General features: G+C 43.7%; 1 long non-coding RNA gene across 2 annotated transcripts in view; it reads right to left on the bottom strand.

Annotated features, from left to right (window-relative positions):
• Positions 1-10869, bottom strand: part of LOC120395252 — a 40858-nt gene extending 29989 nt beyond the window's left edge. The window contains exon 1 of one of the 2 annotated variants that reach the window (XR_005592543.1): positions 10739-10869. This is a non-coding gene — a long non-coding RNA (uncharacterized LOC120395252). Of the gene's footprint in view, positions 1-10703 lie in introns of both variants that reach the window. The other variant, XR_005592542.1, reaches the window with a different exon arrangement.
• Between the last annotated feature and the right edge of the window lie 4280 nt (positions 10870-15149).

Below are 15149 nucleotides of genomic sequence, written 5' to 3' on the forward strand. Positions count from 1 at the left end.
CATTGGCCACCCCAAGCACCTGTTTCCTTTGCTGGTGCCTGGAGCCGGCCCTGCTGTGAAGGCTCATATAGATCAAATGCTCATCATGGAGAGGTAGGACCAACATACCACAGTAGACATTCCTGGAGTAAAGATTAGAATCTGGCACCTTTGTTCTGATACCCTTTAAAGGGAGTCAGTGCTTGCCAGAAAAACTACTAATATGCTAAGGAAAAAGGAAGCAAGTAATAAAACATATTTTGGATCAAACACTGACATTCTGTTGCACACATGTGAAACACCGGAAAGAACACAGTGGTGCTTTAAAAGAACTAAGACCAAAATGAGCCACCATATTAGCTCAATATTTGTCTAAAAAAATATAAACCCACAAGATACAGACAGCTACACTCAGCCCATAATGTTCTGGGAAAGAATATGGTAATTTGGCTGCCGGTCTTCGTGAGGGCGGCAGTCAGGGAGTCTTCGGCGGCGTTTCTGCAGGTGGTCTGCTGGTCCCATGGCTTCGGCGGCAATTCAGCAGCAGGTACGCCGAAGACGCGTGACTGGCAGATCACTCGCAGAAACGCCGCCGAATCCACGTGACCAGCAGACCTCCTGCAGAAATGCCTGACTGTCGTGCTTGGGACGGCAAAAAACATAGAGCTGCCCCTGCTTGGCAATTTTAGAGTGTGGTTGGATTCACCTTATAGCTATGGAAAGTGGATCTACTACATATTACCCTATATTGAAGGCGATAAAGAACTCAATGAATTTGCAATGGGAGGTTATATATGGGGAGAGAAGGAAATCAAGTGAAGTGACAGAGGGGGAAGAGAAATAAATACATAAGTACATCCCCTATTATGTATATGTCAACAGAAAATAAAATATAATCAAATGCATTTGAAGATTTAATATTGGTTTTAAAAATAACCTCTATTTAGAGACTGGCATTGAGTAACCAACCATCCACTGAGGAGTCATCGACTACAGTAGTCATTCGACAGGTTGAGTTTGTGATGGTACCATACTGGATTGCACCCTCTCATCCCCTTGGCCTGCAAGTTTAGTTTGTAACAATTCTTCTGGGAGAAAATCCTGGTCTTGTGAAAGTTGGTCCTATAGAAGTCAATGGTAAAATTCACACTAGGAGGTAGCCCACTGAAGTCCGTGGGAGTCTTTCCATGGTCTTCAATGACCCTTGGATCTAGCTCCTAGTGCCTAGAGCCATGCGTACCAAAGGAGCTAGGTAAGTGCTAATGGTAACCTTTCAAAAACATATTTTTACTAGGTAAATACATTGTGCATGGATGCTAGGTGCATACTATAGCTGCCACGTTAAAGGTAAATTGAAAAACTGAAATTGAGTTAAGTACACAGGTAGGTGCTGAGTGTTTGCATCAATCATGCTGAGCACAGAAGTATGTTTTAAAAATGTATTTTCTTCTCCAAAATTCACTCAGACTATCCCAGAATGTATCCGTCTCTGACATCATTAATGGGGGAGGGCACCATGGATGGCAAGGAGATTCTAGTACTGGAAAGCTTCTTCATTTCACTAATGTGTAGTTACCATGGATACATAGGGACCATTAATTACTTCAAACTTATTAGAAAAGTCTGGTATAAAAATCATTTTTTGTTTATGTATTCCTTTAATTTCACATTAAGATAAAGTGAGGCTCAGCTTGCAACATCTGTGAAAAACTGAATGATGTGTCAAGTTATAGTTCCCTACAGCAGGGTTTAGCGTGGGGGGGGGGGAAATAAAATAAGTGGTGGTGCTCGCCTACACTCTGCCTATTCACAATACCAGAATGAAATTCCACTCCATGCAGACTGTGCAGGTATTCCTAACATGATCATACTTGCTGTGCTTTGGTCAACAGTCAGGACCGGCTCCAGGCACCAGCTTATCAAGCAGGTGCTTGGGGCAGCAACTCCGGAGCGGGGCGGCACTTTCAGGTATTTGGCGGCAATTCGGCGGAGGATCCTTCACCCCCGCTCGGAGCGAAGGACCTCCCGCTGAATTGCTGCAGATCGCGATTGATTGTGATCGTGGCTTTTTTTTTTTTTTTGGCTGCTTGGGGCGGCAAAATCCCTGGAGCCGGCCCTGTCAACAGTAATAGAATATTAATATTTAAATGATCATATTTAGGTTTCAGAGTTAACAGCCCATTCAGATAAATTAGGGTAGCTCACACCTTGGGACCAGCTATGTTTCTGCAGACTTAGGCAGATATCACTTCATTGGCTTACATTAATTTTGCCATTTGAAAGTCACCTTTGGAAGCATGAAGACTAAATACTTCGTTGTTTTAAAAAGAAGTCTTGGATCACAAGATGGCAGCTGCAGTAGTAAAATACCAGCTCAATTAGGCCTCTGCCCTCGGTGATGTCACACATGTTCCATTACTCTGGAATGTTGTGAGATAATAGAATAGTTGTTTATTATAGAGGCAAACTGCTACGTGAATACATGGATGGCCAGATTTTTAGAAGGTATTTAGGCATTGCTCCTCTCTGCATTGCAAGACCTAAGAACCATTTTCAGAAGTGACTTTGGCACTGAGGAGCCTAAATTCAATTGACTTTAATTGAAACTTGGACTCCTAGAGGCTAAACCCACAAAGGAACTTGCATTGCAACACCTAACGTTTAGGTGCTCTGCCACCCAGTGTAATCTACAGCCTTGAGTTGGGTACCCAGGCTGCCTATACAATCAATGGGGAGAGTTAGGCACCTAAGAAAGGGATTTACAGAACCAGCAAGCTGAGTGGGAAACTGCCTAAACTAGCCAAAGCGGGAATGCCAGGGACAGGGCTTAAGTCCAGCCCCTTAAAAAGGTAGCTAGGTACCTAACTCTGGGCCATAGGGAGATGCCTATCTTCACTCAGGATTCACAGCAATGAATCATTTCCTAGAGTTAAGTGCCTAAGGGTCTAGGCATTATGTAACTGGCTCTAGCCCTATGTAACTTTTGAAAATGGAATTGAAGCCTTGCAATGTTGAATGGAGCAACTCTTAAATACCTCTAAAAATCTAGCCTCAGAGCCTAATCCAAGCCTGTCAAAGTCAAGTTTCGGATCAGTCCCTTAGATTCCGGAATCTCAGAAAATAGCTCGACTTTCAGATAACCTACCTTCTCAAAACAATATTTCTGGATGCATTGGTCATCCTTCAAAAAGCATTTACTTTGTGGTTTGAGTGAGGACTAATTTAAACTGTATGCTTTAAAAAAATTAAGTTCTACTCCTTTCCTTGCTCAGCACAGTCTGTGAGATTAAAGACCCTGCCTTAACTTCCGGTGACAGGTATCTGAACCATATATGGTGCATATGGAAGGTGGATGTGGCATGCATTTCTATTTTAGCTAGCCACGTTGTTCAAGTGAAGTGCTGGTGAAAAGAAGAGTGTGAACTCCTAAAATCCCGCTTCCCATGCTGACTAAAATCAGGATGGGATAGACAGGTGACAGACTACATATCTGTGGAAGAGACTGCCAACCACATGGTCCTTACAGCACTCCTGCCAACAGAGCTACTTGCCAGTAGCTTTAGGAGAAGCTGTGAAACTCTTCCACGCAGAGAGGGGAACTCTGCCACAACAGCAATCTGCTAATATGTCTAAGTGTGGGGGAGGGCAGTAGAGGGACATGGAGGAAAAATCATCTCCAACATTTTAACTGTGGAATGAAGGCATAAAAATGTGTCTGCTCTTCAATGATTGAGCTTGGCAGCAATAATCAAAACACTAAAATAAAGCATTTGTGACTGTCTCGTGGTGCTTTGTATCTATCCATTTGCCTTTATATGAATGTTTCCAGCCTTATTTCTTCTTGTATTCTTTTCTGTTTGCCACTATACATTTCACACATTTTATTGTGTGTATATGTACATACACTGACATTTCCAAAAGTTGCTAGTGATTTTGGGTGCCAACATGAAAGACTTAAGGGGGGCTGAGTTTGCACAGCATTGGTGACAATCAGATCCCTTTTAAAGGGTGGCAAGTTAGTCACACAAAAATGGAGGCACCCAGAATCAGTCACTTGTAAATAGGCAGATCATAATCTCTATCAGGTGTCTCCTTGCAAAAATCTCTTCAGTAACAAACCTCCTGACTCGGCAAGAGTTCTTTCTGCCCAAGTCCTGCAGTACTGAAAAATGCACACCGCAGGGTTAAGTTGAGCTTTATAGAAGATGCGCTGATGGGATTTTGGAATTAATCTGCGGATTTTACTCAAATAAAAATAGATTTTTCTTAATTAATGGCTAGTCAACTATTTGTTCCATGTTTCCCAGAGCACTGCTGTCCTTCTTACAGGGGCGGCTCCAGGCCCCAGCACGCCAAGTGCGTGCTTGGGGTGGCATGCCGCGGGGGGCGCTCTGCCGGTCGCCGGGAGGCACGCCTGCGGGAGGTCCACCGAAGCCATGGGACCAGTGGACCGCAGGACCAGTGGACCCTCCGCAGGCATGCCTGCGAGAGGTCCATCGAAGCCGCGGGACCGGCGACTGGCAGAGCGCCCCCTGCGGCATGCTGCTGTGCTTGGGATGGCGAAATGTCTAGAGCCACCCGTGCCTTCTTATTGGTATTTCAACTGCACCTAGGTGTCCAGCCAACATCCAGGCCCCACTGTGCCAGTGACCGTACAGCCGTATACATAAGTGTCCATGCGCTACCATTTTAGACAATTTCCCTCATTTTGGCAATTACTGTCATAATAAAAAAAAATCACACCTAAAATTGCATGAAGGTGTTGGTTAAACTTAAATGACAACAGAAAAAGCAGTCAGCAGCAAAACAGACAATTCTGTAGATAACATGGTTAAATTGTAAACTCTTGGATTCAGGGACTGTCTACTACTTTGGGTTTGCCTAGCACACTGGGTCCCCATTCTTATTTGGTCCTCAGGCACTACTGTAATAAACATGATTAATAATAATAACTAAAATAATAAGTTAATGTGCATTAGCTTTTTGATATACATGGACTGCTGCATAAAAAGTATGGTAGTTACAGTGGCAAGCCCCAAGTCAAGAGAAATGGACAGGACCCAATTCTAGAGTAAAGCATTAATGCTTTTCTTAGAGATCCTGTGCCTTTTCTGCCATTTCAGCTGAACCCTTCTTATACTAGGATCTTTTGGATTAACATTTCACATTCCACAGAGTGGCATGGACCACATAGGTTAGAAATGACACATAGAAAGAAAGATCTTATGTTTACATGCCACAAACTCATTGGAAGTACATGAGGATTTTTTTTCTTGCTATTATGAGTCAAGTTTTAAGCTCTGTCTGTTCTGGCACAAAACAGCTATATTAAAGATAAACAGCATCACAGAGGGGAAAAAATAGAATACAGTAAGAGAGGACCCCTGTAGTACAAAGCCCATATAAACTGGGTTTTAGGGTGGAAATTCTGTGGGCAGGAGCGCCGCCAGCTTTTTTGCTGCCCTAGGCGGTGGAAGGTCCCGCCCCAGAAATGCCACCCCCGACTGGGGCGGCCGAAGATCCGGCCTCCACCCCCCAAACGTTAGCGCCCTAGGCGACCGCTTAGGTCGCCTAATGGGTTGAGCCGGCCCTGTCTTTGGCACATAGGGTGAATGAAAGTTACTCTTCCATCTATAGGCAGGCCACAGAGCTATGATGCAGTCCTCCCCATGTATGTCCCTGGCTATTCTCATCTTCTGGTCAGGAATACCAGCTGCTGCCCTTCTGTGCCTATGACATTATGCATGTCCAATGGCCAGAAAAATAATCAGGCCCAGCTTCTCTGCTCTGGCCTACTTAGGACTAAGCACAAGGTGTTTTAAAGCTTTTTCGGACGTACAAAAGAAAAACAAGTTAAAATGAAAAGCAAGAATGCAAAGTCATAGCTGAAATGCTGAGCATGCACAGTGGAGTGAGTAGGATACAAATAATTGTTAAGAGCTTTAGAAGAGCAGGATTCTCAGAGCACATACTGTTGAGCAGCAATAGAGAACCTACAGTTGTTGCCATAAGAGAGTCAACTTTTACCAAAAGTTACTAATTTTTAAATTTAATCTAGGAAACAACTGATAGATCCAACTCCCCCCAAGCCTCCATGTTTGACATGCAACCGTCATTCTTTTGCCTGAGGAAGGCTGGATGTAGCTGCCTCTGGTTCTCCCCATTTCCATTGAACTGGAAGGAGAAGTTGCTGTAGAATAGTCTGAAATGCTATCTTCCCTCAGGGTGGGTTGCTTTACCTGCATAGAGCTCCTAGCCCAGCCCTACCCACCTGAAATCAAAAGGAGCTAGTGTCAAGCTCAGTTCTGCACATGGTGGCACATTGTTACTGCTAGGCCACCCCTAAAGCCTGCCTCTCTCAATGTACTTTTACAGAAAGCTTCACTTTCTTCTTCCAATCAGTTAAATGTGAGCATTGGAAGTAGGGTGACCAGACGTTCCGATTTTATCGGGACTGTCCCGATATTTGCTTGTTTGTCCTGCGTCCCAACCGATGTTCAATTGGGACACTGGAAAAACAAACAAGCAATTTTGCCCTCCGCTCAGGCACAGGTAGATCCCGGAGGGGCACTCGCCCCCCTTCCCCCAGCCCCGCCCCCTCATTCCTCCATTGGATCCCTCCCCAAATCCCCACCCTGGCCCCACCCCCTCACTGCCCCATTGGATCCCTCCCCAAATCCTTGCCATGGCCCTGCCTCTTCCCCAAGCACGCCAGATTCCTCCTCCCTCCCAGGCTTCTGCTGATCAGCTGTATGGTGGCGCAAGCCTGAAGGGCGGGGGTGGTCCCCAGCACTCACCCTGCGAACTGCTCCAGTGCAGCTTCTGGTGGCGGTGGCGAGGGCACTCCGGCACTTATTTATTTATTTATTTTTCTGCGGCCGGCAGAAAATTTGTTTTCCCCTCCGCCTCCCCCCGTGTCCTGATATTTCATTCTTGGCATCTGGTCATCCTAATTGGAAGCGTTCAGACAGCCAAAGAATCTCTCTGAGATGGAAGTTTAGCAGTATTTCATGATTCAACACTCCAATGAAAATAAACCTTAAGTAACAAATGAATGAAAACTAGAACAAAACAAAACTATTCTGAATCAGAGCTACCAGAGTAGTTCATGAGTATGTTAGAACCTTCTCCTGGCCTCTGCTGTTGCCATCTGAAGCAAAAGAAATAGTTAGAGCTGGCTGAAAAATGGGGGGCAGGGGAAGTCTTGTGAAACAATGCAAAACTCTGACATTGTGTTTTGCAAGCTTTGAAATGGAACAATTTTTGAAAACAAACAGTTTTGTGAAATGGTCTCAATTTTTCTAGAAAAAATACAGACTTTGGTAAATTAGAGTTTGAATTTCTAATTTTCATTTTTGCCCCTTTTTACCTCTCCCCTCTATTTTTGGCTTCTGAGTGCAATAAAATTAATGTTAAACAGGGTTCCCCCAACCCCCATTTTCTTTCATTTTTCAGTTTCCTTTTTCTCTTTGCTCCTCTGTAAAATTTCAAGATCTTTCCAACCTTTTCTAAAGTTACAGAACAGTGGAGATACTGGGCTTCATTTTTAATTTTACCAGTCTGTAATTTTCAGAGAGTTTAGGAAATTTTGAAAAGTTAGAGTGGCAAAAGGAAAAAGGGGTTAACCCACAAACCCTCCCCCCATTCAGTGGGAAAAGGAAGAGTCAAGAAAAGGGAATTTTTTAAAAAAATTTTAGTTTAGACAAATACTGGACATTTTAAAAGCTTTTTGAGAAAGTTTTTGGTTTAGGAAAAAAAGCATTTTTTCCTCTGAAAATTTTTTTTTAAAGAAAAATTTTAAACATCTCTATGAATATACCTAGTGAGGTCTGAGCATAAGGAATCTTTCCCAGGTTTGATCTCACATTTCTCCTGTTGTCTGGGAAAAGCCTTTGGTCATATATTTTGGTTGGCTCTTTTAAGATTGAAATCTGAGTAGAATAAATTATTTTTCTTTAGTTTGTTACTGATCAGTGCTCTGTATTTATTTTCACAAGCCAAGGCCTTGACCCTGCAAAGATTTAAACAGCAGTTAACTTTGTACACTGTCAATAGTCCCATTGACATTCACAGCGAGTAAAATTAAGCATGTGCATAAGTGTTTGCAGAACTGGGGGATACTTTCCCCCAAATATGGTAATCTGATATATGGCTGAAAACAAGCATCCAACAGCAGTGTAATAATTTTTGCAGCATTTTCCTTCTAAACAGTTGTTCTTGGCAGAGAGCCAATTTATATAGTATATAAATTCTGTATTTTCAGCAGGCTTGGGATCTTCCTCACCAAACTCATAAGAGATGTCTTCTGCTCCTTCCTGGGCCATTCATGATACTGCTGTGATCACAGTATAGAAAATCCATTACTCAGAGGGATTGTGGAAAAAAGCAGGGTACATGCCTAGTGCTGCAAGGCACAGGAAATTAAAAGCAAACAACAAAGCAGGTGGAATGGAGCTGACAAGATGAAAAACCACAACTGGTGTCTTTGTGACATCATTTACCTTCTGCATATCATTGTTTGGGAACGAACTATTGTTAAGCAACAATTTTATGGAATTCAATCACAGTTCCAAAGCCTTTCCTGGTATATTCAAAAGGGATTTGAGAAATGATTATTTTATGACATGTATAGAATTGAACATGAAGTTAAAGATTTCAAAGAAAGTTACAGTATAGATCAAGAAAATAGAGATAATGAATTTTAAAAATGCTATGGAATGAGAATCAGAAAATGACTTAATAATTTACTTTGTAAATTGGAGTGATTCAGAGGCCATCTGTTTCATTTTCCCCACCCCAGAATCATATGCACTCTGTTTATGGTGGGCAATTGAGATTTCAGATCATTCAAAACAAACATAACTACACATGCCTAAGAGCCGGATTTTAAAAATCTATTTAGTAGGGGTAATTGGAAATCTTTTGATGTACTTTTGCTGGAATATGCCATTCTGTTGAAGTCAAAATGTTTCATGAAATAGTGTCAATTTCACTGACATTTAATTTGGAGAATAAAAGAGAGGGGAAAAAAAAAAAGAGAGTTCCAACCATGTTGAATGTTCCATTTCAGTTCCTTTCAAAATGATGGTTCATTTCATTTTTTTTAAAAAATTGTGTTATAATACATGCAAAAATAAAAAGGCCATTGTCAAAATGAAATGCCTCACTGAAAGTCAGTGGCATTAAAGTGCCCAAATCACTTCTGAAAATAAGATTTAGGCTTGTAAGTTACATAGAGAAACACTTAAATACCTTTAGAAATCCGGGCCTGAGTGACTGGAGCTTGTGCAAGCCATAATTCCACTATAGCATAGATCCTACTCCATGCTCTTCCTCCTTAGCAGACTACATAGTGCAGGTTTAAGGCAAAGGGTGCATCCAGCATAAAGGAAATGCCCTCCCTTGCCTCCCTGGCTTAGAGGGGTATGCTAGGAAGCATGGCTGGGTACATTGTACTCCACCAATTCTTTGGGCATGTTCTAAATCAGTTATACTCAGGCTGAGGCTTGCGAGCTGCAAATGGCTCTTTAATGTGAATCCAGCACAGGATATTAAAACGCTGATTATTAACCAATCAGGATGCTTTTACTATGTTATTAACCAATTGTAGTTGATAAAATAATACTGGATCATTTTGTTGCAGGAATAATAGTAAATGAAACAATGTCTTCACACTACTGTGGCTCTTTTGAGTAATGTTGATCACTAATTTGGCTCACAAACCACCGAGATCCGAGTATCATTGGTCTAAATCGTCAGCAAATCTGAATCTTGCCATAGCAGATTTTAACAGTGGGAAATTCATGGGTGACCCAGTTGGACATAAATAGACAACAGCTTATACTGGACTAAAATAATCCTGTACACAGAACAGGTATAAAATGTAACTATACAAATTGCACCATGGTAGGGGAAAGAATACATTGGGTCAGTCAGCAGCAACAGAACAGAGCCTGTACAGGGTGTGATCTTGTAGCTGCTTTTCCTGAGAGCAACCCCCCCAGTTAGTTGACTTGGGCTGAACGTTGCATGGTCTCTAAAGGTCTCACGCAATAGAATCCCCCGTGAGACCTGCTATTTTTACCTTGTCTTCTCCACTGTATTCAAATAAGCAAAGCTATCGGTATTATATATTTCTCATTAGGCCGGTGAGTTTAGATTAAATGATTAGGTGTATTAAACAGCTATGGTACTGTACTGTAGGTAATTCAGGGAGTAATTTAGATACTCCAATGTAAAACCAGCATAGGGTTCTGCTATATTTATTCAACACCATGTGAGCTTTTGTTTTGCTATCACCAGATTGTAAATTATTTCTCCCAGGTTTTAAGATTTGGATTATATACATTTTATAGTAGCCCAAGGGGTGATAGATGCTGTGCAAACATATCAAAATTTATCCTTGCTTTGAAGTTCTTACAGTTTAAGGCTCCTCTGAACAGACCAGCCACCCTCTTGTGGCCTGAGGTCACTCTTCAGCAGTGCTGCCTCAGTTTCCCTATTTTCAGGACACTCAAATTACCAAAACAAACTATTTTCTGGTCCAGCAACATCCTTCCTTGGGGCTGGATTTATTAAAATGACAAAAATCATTCCCAAAACAAGCTTCTTAATTCTCCATTAAGTCCATACTCCCATCTTTCTCTCTAGGGTGTGTGTATCTCCCAGGACCTCCCCACCAGGAGCCTTTTCAGGAAGACTCAGGGTCCCCTGCTAGCACCTACTTGCTCCCAGCAGTCTCTCAATTTCCATCTGATACCTCAGGGTTCTCTGGTAGTCTGCTCACTCCAGAAGCCATTCCCTTCTTAGCAATCCCCTGCTGACATTTCTCATTCCAGCTTCACATCACGTGGTTGGTTGGTTCATTGCTGTTGATGAGTTTTTCTCCCCTTTTTCCCCCAGTCTTTTCCCCTAGCTTCCTGCTGCTCTTTACATCAGAATCAGCTCCTCCATACCCAGCTGCTTCTACTAATTAAGCCCCACACCAATGCCAGGTGTGGTGGGCAGGACTAATTGGACAGGGCTGACCAGCTTCAGGCCTATGGCCCTTACAGGGGCAAGCCACCCTTTCACTGCCCTGAACTGGCTGATCTCATCCAATCAGGGAGAGCCCTGCACCCATGTGTAGCACATCCAGAATCAATGGGCTCAGAGGTCTGGCTTTGCACAGTACCCGATTTACACTTAGGAAGGGGCCCATAGTACATCCCCTTACTACTGGTGGCTCTCCCTTGGGTTGGGGGATATGAGGGGAAGGTCAGGTCAGATGTGTGGTGAGGGCAGCAGGAGAGAGACTGTATGTCTGTCCCTCAGCTGAAGGCAGAGCATGTCAGTGCCTTGTGCCAGCTGAAGGGCTCAGGGGAGCACAGTGGCCCCACCATGCCAGGCCTGAGCTGCGCAGAGACAGCAAGCGGGAGGCAGTGCTGTGTGTCTGGCCTCCCTGCCCCCCAGCTGCTACTATCACTTGGTGGAGCGGGAGGCCCCAATTTGGGTTTTCTGGCTGCTGCACAGATGGCTGGGCTCCCCCGTGGCACCCGAGCGCAGATTGTACAGCCCCTGCCTTGTCCTTGGGGTCTTGGGCCCTGGCCTGGCCTGGGGCAGTGCTGGCGGGAGGGCACTGCACATGCAGCTCCCCCACTCTGTGCACTCACCCTGGCCCTGCTGTTATTTGAATGCAGAGGCCAAACTGCAGTCATGGGAGTCTCGGACCATGCTGGGCAGGAGGCGGTGCCCAGTGGAAGTGCACCCCAACCAGTGGGTGCTCGTTGCACCAGGTGACCCCCCCTTGGCCTAGGCCCCACAGAGCAGCTGGAGCCCCAAGCGCCCCATCCCTCCACCAGCACCCTTGGGGGATACTTGAGCCCTCCCACCCCCCAAGCTTCCCTGGCCCACCTGTGCTCTGGGCCCAGTGTGGAGCTGCATCCGGCCAAACTGCAGTGAGGTGAGACCTGGCCTGGTTCAGTTCAGTTCGGAAGAGAACAGGGGCGGATTGACAGCAGGGGGTGGCTCTGGAGTGGGGTGCCTGAGAGCGGTCTGGCTGGGGATTCCGGGGGGTCCAGTTTGGGAATATAGGTTCAGGAGGAGCTCTGTTCTGGTAGGCAGAGGGGAGGTTTTGGGTTATGAGTGGAGTCAGTTCGTAGAGGAGTCTGATGTGGTTCAGGCTAGAAGGGAGTCTGCTCCAATTTGGGGGCTTTGGACTGGAGAGGGATGCAGAGCTAATCCAGTCCCAGGGGGGTCGTTCTGGGGAGGGATGTGTGTCTGGTCTGATTTGGAGGGTTGGCCCAGTCTTTTGGGGGCACAGCTGGTCTTAATCCGAGTCTCTCTGCCTCTCTGCCTGACTAGTATGAATAATGATGATGTAAATAGAATGTATTAAAGTTTTTCATATTTTTTATTTTTAAAATGTTTTAAACAGTTTTAAATCTGCCCCAATTTCATACAAAAGTTGAATTCAAGCCCTGGTAGTTCACATGAGAAATGTGGAAGGTGAGATAGCGTGATGGTTCCCTTTCAGTGGGAGCAGCACATGGCTGGCGTTTTGGCCAGCTTTGATAGCGGTTTTTACCCATTGTGTTTTATTTTGTATTTTTTCTTTTATAATTCATTTTATGTATACGTGTGTGTATTCTTTTTGCTCTATACCATTGCTGGTACTGTAGGGGCAGCCAACTCCATCTGCCACTTAAACTTGTAAATCAAACCTGTGCAGCTGTGTGCTGTGTCAAAGACAACTTCTGTGTCAATCTCCTGTCTTTGACAATTGTTCCTCCGGGGGGGGGGGGGGGAATGAAATTAAATAAAAGAGAAACTTTTGTGCAGATCCTTGACAAATTTCCCTCCGAAACCATTTCCAAACACATGCATTAGGTTGTGAAAGGGTAATTAAATCTTCATGTCCCCATAATCCTTGGCATCCATTAAGATGGCTAATAAAGGTGCCAGTTGTGATACTAGCTTTGTGCTGGAGCATCTCACCCACTTGGAATGCGAATGAAACCACCATCTTCATATAGGCTGCTGCCATCAGATAAATAATGATGCTACTTTTATTTTGTAAAGTGCTTTGAGATCTACATAAAATGCTATGTAAGTGCTAATGATTACTTTCCAGCTTGGTCGTGTGTGTGTAAATAAAGAGCCTTGGTTCAATGTCATTCTTGAATCTGTAAAAATCATGGAAAGTTGGCAGTCCCTCTTTTGGAAAATTACAGTCATCTGGATACATGGCTGGCTGTTTGGCATGAAAATAAATTGAGACCAATTTTGCTGCTCTCAATGAATGGGGGAAATTGCCCTTTATACAACTCACAGCTGTCCCAAGTCACCTTCTTCCAACATATATTTATAGATACTATCCACTAGACATGCAGACTTCAAAAGTAATCCATACTAAAAAGAACTCAATATTGCCAGTGAGGATATGTGCACTGTTTTTTACGTCTATCCTAGGAAGCTAGTTGGAAAGGGCTGTAGAAATTCTTGGCAGAAGCTCTACCATGAAGCAGTGAGACAGACACAGAGTAGCTTGAGAAAGAATACTTTTTCCTTCTTTCTAATAAAGTCCCTTGCTCCGTATTAGAAAAAAAGTGGTTATTTCTGTGATTCTTTACCACTGTCACATTAAATTGCCCCTAACTCCACTCCTGGAGAATTCACATTTCTTATCTTTTCGGGTCCTAGAAGGTAAAATAAATCTCATGACAAATTAGCATCAACAAGCTCAAACATAATTATTTGTTGTCAAGCATGATTTTATTTCACTGAAATCTTCTAAAACCTTTTCATTTAATTGCTATCTCAATGTTTGGCAACCAAAAGATCAAACATATCTTTCGGGACCATGGCTTTGATGATATATTGGAACTTGTTCCCTGACCCCTATGGATATAGCTTTCTCTCCCTAAATATGCTTATTTCCTGTAATCTAATTTCCACCAGTAACTAAAGGATGAGAGTTGGAGGGAATCTTGGTTTTACACACAGTCCTGGAAGAGTTCCCATGGCTGGGCACGCACCAGGCTTCTGCATCTGGGCCTCTCACATGCATCCTCTGTGCTCTATAGTTTCCTTTGGTCTGAATAGGCTGCAGCACAGCACTGTCTCTCCTCCGAGCCTCTCAAGCCCATTTCCTGGGAAAAGACTCCATCTGTTACCCCTTTATGGAAATGTGGCCCCATCGTCCGGCTGCCTTTGGCCCTCAGGACTCAGTGCTGTCCCCCCAGATTCCCCAGTACCTTAAGAATATCCTTTCACAGAGCTCCAACTCTGTGGGCACTCTAGTTTTACATGTATCAGAGGGGTAGCCATGTTAGTCTGGATCTATAAAAAGCAATGAGTCCTGTGGCACCTTAAAGACTAACAGATGTATTGGAGCATGAGCTTTCATGGGTGAATACTCACTTCACACCCACGAAAGCTTATTCTCCAATACATCTGTTAGTCTCTAGTTTTACAGTTACATTTTCGGGGACACATGATAGTGAAAGCAAACAGATGCACTGACTTTGTAAGGGTTGTAAAAAAAATCACTCTTTCCTTTAGCTAGTACAAGAAATATACAGCTCTAGACAAAATAATAAACACACCTATATGCATTTCCCTGCCTCTGTTTCCTCACCATTGCAGAATGTTCTTCAGTCATAGGTCAGAGTTCCCTAAGGAGTGCAGGATCCTTCCTCTCCCCCGGCCATCTTGCGCACGTCTTTTCTTCTAGAACACGGGCTCGCTCTGTTCTCTTCTCCCTCTCTCTAAAGTGGCTGCTACAAGACCCTTTCTTTTATAACCTCCAGCCCCCTTTTTCAGGTGACTCACTGATCAACCTCATCAGGTGGTTCAAAATCCATTAGCAGGTTATTCAGTGATTAGTTACCACCCCTGTAGAGTTCAAGCTTGAAAAACTGGCTTTCCCTGGGGGACAGCCATTTTTTTGTCTATTTAAATGGATGATCATCAAAGCTTAACAACTTTCCATTGCTAGACCTGTGTTACCAGCTCTTGGACTTTTAGTCCAAGATGGAAATAAAGGACAACAGGAAGGCAAAGACCAGCCTTACAATCAAATTGGAGTTTGTTGTTTGGTAAAAATATATAGAGAGAGTTCATAATCTCAGACAGAAGTAATAAATTGTGTGTAACCAGCACCCCCAAATTGTCACACCTGGATAGAGTCT

This window comes from Mauremys reevesii, linkage group 1 (assembly GCF_016161935.1).
Source record: "Mauremys reevesii isolate NIE-2019 linkage group 1, ASM1616193v1, whole genome shotgun sequence".
Classification (NCBI taxonomy): domain Eukaryota; kingdom Metazoa; phylum Chordata; order Testudines; family Geoemydidae; genus Mauremys; species Mauremys reevesii.